Below are 6,806 nucleotides of genomic sequence, written 5' to 3'. Positions count from 1 at the left end.
GCCCACGGGCAAGCTGTTAGCCGTCTCTAGGAATCAGTTAACCTTGAGAGGAGCAATTCTGTCCCTAGATCTGCAAAGCTCCAAGATAGCAATGTATCATAAAATATAGGAAATTTAAAACATGATTGATGCTTCATGGGCAAAATGTATAGTTTTATATCTGAGATTAGAAGTACCTAATGACTTATATTCTGGAAGCTTATGATGTGGTCTTCCAAAATACAGCTGAAAATTAAGCTAAAATGTTTGACAGCCATTTTTAAATAGCTTAAAGTTCTATTCTGTGTTTTGGGTTCATCCCAAAGCAAAACCTTTATCCCTGGCTCTAATCTTATTGCCTTGCCAATTTTTAAGAAAGTGTCTTCCTTGGCTGGGAGGCAGGCCCCCTTGTGTGTACCACAGCTGTCTGTTGGTGTGACAACTCATTTCCCAATTTTTCTCTCAAACTTCAGAGACTATGGTTATTTAAGAATATAACCCATGTTATCTTTGCCTCTCCATTTTTGGATGAGTTGAAGTCCACAGGCAGAAATCTCCTCTCTTGCGTTCATGCATACCTCTTATTCAATAGTCATTATGATAATGCTTATAAAATTATCTGAGTTTTCTTGAGCATTTACTCTGTGTCTGGCATTGTGCTAATTATTTTATATGCATGTGAAAGTCACTCAGTCGTGTCCAACTCTTTGCAATCCCATGGGTTATAGTCCATGGAATTCTCCAGGCCAGAATACTGGAGTGGGTAGCCTTTCCCTTCTCCAGTGGATCTTCCCAACCCAGGAGTTGAACCAGGGTCTCCTGCATTGCAGGCAGATACTTTACCAACTGAGCTATCTGGGAGGAGAAGGGGATGACAGAAGATGAGATGGTTGGATGGCATCACCAACTCAAGGGACATGAGTTTGAGCAAGCTCTGGGAGTTGGTGATGGACAGGGAAGCCTAGTGTGCTGCAGTCCATGGGGTGGCAAAGAGTTAGATATGACTGAGTGACTGAACTGATTTTATATCCATTTTGTGATTTTTATCCTTGCAGCAACTCTCTGAGATAAATATTGTTAGTCCAATTTTTGAGATGAGGGAACCAGAGCAGGGAATGTAAATAAATCACTGAGACCAGTAGGGCTGTGCCTAATTCAGCCCCAAGTCTGTCTGACATCAGTGCTAATGCTTTTCACCATTAGCTGCCTTCCAATCTTCAGTGTACATTTTTCTATTAGAACAGGGTACCTATAAAACTCCTAGAGAAGAACATAGGCAAAACACTCTCTGACATACATCACAGCAGGATCCTCTATGACCCACCTCCCAGAATATTGGAAATAAAAGCAAAAATAAACAAATGCGACCTAATTAAAATTAAAAGCTTCTGCACAACAAAGGAAACTATAAGCAAGGTGAAAAGACAGCCTTCAGAATGGGAGAAAATAATAACAAATGAAGCAACAGACAAACAACTAATCTCAAAAATATACAGGCAACTCCTACAGCTCAATTCCTGAAAAATAAATGACCCAATCAAAAAATGGGCCAAAGAACTAAATAGACATTCCTCCAAAGAAGACATACAGATGGCTAACAAACACGAAAAGATGCTCAACATCACTCATTATCAGAGAAATGCAAATCAAAACCACTATGAGGTACCATTTCACGCCGGTCAGAATGGCTGCGATCCAAAAGTCTACAAGCAATAAATGCTGGAGAGGGTGTGGAGAAAAGGGAACCCTCTTACACTGTTGGTGGGAATGCAAACTAGTACAGCCACTATGGAGAACAGTGTGGAGATTCCTTAAAAAACTGGAAATAGAACTGCCTTATGACCCAGCAATCCCACTGCTCGGCATACACACTGTGGAAACCAGAAGGGAAAGAGACATGTGTACCCCAGTGTTCATCGCAGCACTGTGTATAATAGCCAGGACATGGAAGCAACCTAGATGTCCATCAGCAGATGAATGGATAAGAAAGCAGTGGTACATATACACAATGGAGTATTACTCAGCCATTAAAAGGAATACATTTGAATCAGTTCTAATGAGGTGGATGAAACTGGAGCCTATTATACAGAGTGAAGTAAGCCAGAAAGAAAAACACCAATACCGTATACTAATGCATATATATGGAATTTAGAAAGATCATAACAATAACCCTGTATACGAGACAGCAAAAGAGACACTGATGTATAGAAGAGTCTTTTGGACTCTGTGGGAGAGGGAGAGGGTGGGATGATTTGGGAGAATGGCATTGAAATATGTATAATATCTTATATGAAATGAGTCACCAGTCCAGGTTCGATGCACGATACTGGATGCTTGGGGCTGATGCACTGGGACGACCCAGAGGGATGGTATGGGGAGGGAGGAGGGAGGAGGGTTCGGGATGGGGAACACATGTATACCTGTGGCAGATTCATTTTGATATATGGCAAAACCAATACAATATTGTAAAGTTAAATAAAATAAAATTTAAAAAAAAAGAACAGGGTACCATTTATTTGTATTTTCCAAGCCTATAGTTTCACAGACATTGGTTATGCAATAATTTCCCAAACCCAGTGTGCTCTTTATAGGAGGGTAGAAGCCAGGGACAGAATCTTAGGTCCTAAGAGAACAGGAAGTGGGGCAGGCTGGCCCAGGAGGAAGGCAGATTGATGGCTTTGAAGAAACTGGAATATCAGGCAGGGAGGATCTGAGGTCATCATGGAGCCACCGTACAGGGAGTCAGTTCCTGAAAGTGAAGAGCAAGGCAGAGCTTGGTGATAGAAGAGCCAAGGAAAAGGCCAGCAGTGGAAGCTGTCCTTAAGGCCAGAGCAGGGTCAACTGCTGTCATAAGGGCCAGAAGGCTGCAGAGCCTGAGAGCTTGTCAAGAGAAATGTCCTTTCCAGGCCTTGCTAGAAATCATGAATGTTCCTGAGTCCTAGGTGGGGTTGAACCTCTGGGTGAGACCTTAGTATTCTAACTTCAAGAGTATAAGGTAACTACGGGCTAGGGTCAGAGAGACCTCATGAATATGCATTGCCAACACTTGGTCACTAGTCTTATGCATCTACTTTTAGGTATGTTGAAGCAGAAGGGAGGTACTTGTGGGTATGCTCTGAAGGGTGAAAACTGAAAAATGTCTCCATACACACACATTCTTAAACTAACCTCCAGCTTCGACTGAACCCCACCCACCACCCCTCCACCCATTATGGGCTTTGGATTCAGACATTATTTTTCTGAAAGTTCTGGGCTAAATATTACTCTTATTTTGGGAGGAGTAAGAGGTTAACCACTGGCACCCATTTTAATAAACCTTGACTTGTATGTAAGGATATCACAGTGGTGAGCCTATCTGGCAGAAACGGCAGGGACCCGAGGACACAATTAAATCACAGTGCACGTAAATTTTAATGGGGAATGCCACCCTAAAATACAGTCAGCTACGTAACGCTGGGCAGGGCTGCCATGAGTGGAGATCTCAGTACTGGGGAGGCGAGCGAGGGGCGGGGGCGGAGATCGGGGCAAAGAATGAACGCCCACTGCGAACCGTTCCTGTGCTGGTATCGTTCCATGTCCTGTATCTTATCGAACATAAGGATTGCAAAGTAGGTGTCGTAATTCTGCTAACTCTGTGGAAATCAAGGTTCAAGGGGCTAGAATAAGTGCCCAGCGTCCCTCAGCTGGTCACTGGTGGAGCTGGGATGGAAGTCTGCATCTGTCTGAAGGCCATGTTCTTTCCCGTTGTGCCGCAGTGCAGAAAATGCCGAAGATAAATTCGTCTCTCCTAATTTTCCCCAGAGTCCATTCCAATGATAATGAGAATTGATGCGCATCTGTAAAGTGGATCTTCTAGTGTAAGCCGTGTCCACAGAAATGACTCTTCAGTCCTGCAGACCAAAGTTACTTGATAGCGCTCCGGGAGGGCTGACACTCACGCTCACTATTTTGGAATGCTAAATGCTTTCCTTCATGTTCAAATTGCTTCTCTGTTTAAAAGGCAACATGAAAAGCTTTTCAAGTTTTAAAAATGACCGCAGGGAGACTTGTACATGCCATTTGAACTGTGACTGTTGAGAAACAAATGTCGTTTTTATTTTTAAATGTTCCTTCAACTCACAAAGACATTTAAGAAACAAAAATGAAGCTTTTAAAACATCCTACTTACCCTAGATTGATTTGTTCTTTGCAGAGCAAGAGCCAAATGGTAGTCAAAAAGAAACTGCTTAGATTAGGTTCTGCAGCCCAGTGGGTGGTCTCAGGATTGTGAGGGACTCTTTAGGGTCTTCTGTTACTGTGAGTCCACTGAGACCCTCAAATGACATATGTTGTCCTGGGTACTAGCTCAAGTAGCCCACATCTATAACCACTTTCTGAGAGCTTACAAGATAGTACATTCTGTCTCCACTATTCCACACCCTAACATATTGGTATTAGGAAATAGACCTGATTAGTTATGTCTAGACTTTGTGACAATATTCTATTCATTTTCCATCTGTTTTATAAAGGAATCACTGAAGGAAATGTGGCCCAGGACAAGTCTTGGTGACAAATGAATCTTGGAGACAAAGCAGGGTTGTGAATTTGATGATGACCAAGCACTGTTTAAGGGTGGAATAAGAAATCTCTTCACCATCTGAACACCGACTCTAAGTCAAGAAGATTTCCAAAGGAAGCTTTTAAGCCAACTGCTAACAAGTATTTGGTAAACCTAATGGGATAGCTATTCTTGTTTTGTTTCCCAACTGAAGCGAAATCCTTTCAGCCACATTTGAGCCCAAGAGACTGGAGGAATAACATTTTCTTTGTTTACCATTAGGGCAAATAAGAACTCCTGCTTTCTTCCCAGTTTAACTCAGAGAAAATGAAATTTCAATCCTGAAATATTTTTGAAAAGCTGCATTCTTTGATCATGAGATTAAAGAATACAAGAAGAGTTGACGACTTCAAAAAATTACACAGAGGTTAAAATGCAAGAATTCATTTTTATAACCTCAGATTCATCAAGGGTGACAACCTCAAGATGTCTGCCACTTTCATTTATGTCTCATGGGGTGACCTTGAACAGAGCAGTGCCTCTATTTTTCTTTCTACAAATGCTTACATAACAGCTAACCTTCAGATTGCAGGATGTGACTACTTCAGTGAATAGGGGCATACCTCAGAGATTTTTAGGCAAGTGCAATCAAGTAAATGTTGCAATAAAGCAAGACATAAATTTTTTTTTGTTTCCCAATACATGTAAAAGTTACGTTTACACTATACTGTAGTCTATTAAGCAGTCAACAGCCTTCTATTTAAAGAAACAATGCACATGCCTTAATTAAAAATATTTTATTGCTAAAAAGTACTATCCATATAATCTGAACCTGCGCTGAGTTGTAATCTTCTTGCTAGTGAAATGTCTTACCTTGATGTTGATTGTTGCTGGCTGATCAGGGTGGTGGTTGCTGAAGTTTGGGGTGGCTGTGATAGTTTTTAAAAATAGACAACATTGAAGTTTGCCTCAGAAATTGACTCTTCCTTTCACGGATCATTTCTCCATAGTATACAAACCTGTTTGATAGCATTTTACCCACAGCAGAACTTCTTTTGTTAATAGAATTGGAGTCAATTCTTACAAACACTGCCTCTGCTTTATCAGCTAAGTTTATGCAATGTTCTAAATCCTTTGTTGTAATTTCAATAATCTTCACAGCATCTTCACCAGGAGTAGATTTCATCTCCAGAAAAGTCATCTATGTAAGTATTATCATGAGATTGCAACAATGAAGTCACATCTTCAGGCTCCGCTTCTAATTCTAATTCTCTTGTTATTTCCACCTCTGCAGTGACTTCTTCCACTGAAGTCTTAAACCTCTCAAAGTCATCCATGAGGGTAGAAGTCAACTTCTTCCAAACTCCTGTTAATGTTGATATTTTGATCTCTTCCTATGAATCATGAGTGTTCTCAATGGCATCTAGAATGATGAATCCTTTCCAGGAGGTTTCAGCTGACTTTGGTCCAATCCATCAGAGGAATTTTTGTCTATGGCAGCGATAGCCCTATAAAACGTATTTTGTATATAATAAGACTTAAAAGTCTAAGTTACTCCCTGATCCTTGGGCTGCAAAATGAATGTTGTATTAGCAGGCCTGAAAACAGTATTACTCTCCTTGTACATCTCCCTCAGAGCTCTTGGGTCACCAGGTACATTGCCAGTGAGCAGTCATATTTTGAAAGGAATCTTTTTTCTGAGCAGCAGGTCTCAACAGTGGGCTTAAAATATTCAGTAAGCTATGCTGTCAGTCGAGGTGCTGTCATCCAGGCTTTGTTTTTGCATTTATAGAGCACAGGCAGAGTAGATGTAGCATAATTCTTAAAGGCCCTAGAATTTTCAGAATGGCAAATAATCATTAAAGTGAAATTAAAGTCACTCAGTCATGTCTGACTCTTTGTGACCCCATGGACTGTAGCCTACCAGGTTTCTCCGTCCATGGGATTTTCCAGGCAAGAATACTGGAGTGGATTGCCATTTCCTTCTCCAGGAGATCTTCCTGACCTAGGGATTGAACCTGGATCGTCTGCATTGTAGGCAGGCACTTTACTATCTGAGCCACCAGGGAAGTCATTGGCTCCAACTTAAAGTCACCAACTTCACTAGCACCTAACAAAAGAGAGCCTGTTTTTTGAAGCATTGAAACGAGGTGTTGACTCCTCCTCTCTAGCTATGAAAGTCCTAGATGGCACTTTTCCCAATAGAAGGCTGTTTCATCTACATTGAAAATCTATTGTTGATTCATGAAAGCACCTTCATGAATTATTCTAATAAGAGCTTCTGGATAAC

General features: G+C 41.2%; 1 long non-coding RNA gene and 1 other non-coding gene across 2 annotated transcripts; both read right to left on the bottom strand.

The window, feature by feature from the left end:
* Positions 1-768: 768 nt before the first annotated feature.
* Positions 769-840, bottom strand: TRNAC-GCA. Its single transcript has one exon. It is a non-coding gene; the product is annotated as a tRNA-Cys (tRNA).
* Positions 841-2,478: 1,638 nt separating this feature from the next.
* LOC113879213 lies at positions 2,479-6,447 on the bottom strand. The gene is made up of 2 exons (XR_003507238.1): positions 5,390-6,447; positions 2,479-4,049 (listed from the first exon to the last, which is right to left on the bottom strand). It is a non-coding gene; the product is annotated as an uncharacterized LOC113879213 (long non-coding RNA).
* Between the last annotated feature and the right edge of the window lie 359 nt (positions 6,448-6,806).

This window comes from Bos indicus x Bos taurus, chromosome 20 (genome assembly GCF_003369695.1).
Source record: "Bos indicus x Bos taurus breed Angus x Brahman F1 hybrid chromosome 20, Bos_hybrid_MaternalHap_v2.0, whole genome shotgun sequence".
NCBI classification, from domain to species: Eukaryota; Metazoa; Chordata; class Mammalia; order Artiodactyla; family Bovidae; genus Bos; species Bos indicus x Bos taurus.
The sequence above is the reverse complement of the archived record's forward strand: the minus strand, read 5'-3'. Positions and strand labels throughout refer to the sequence as shown.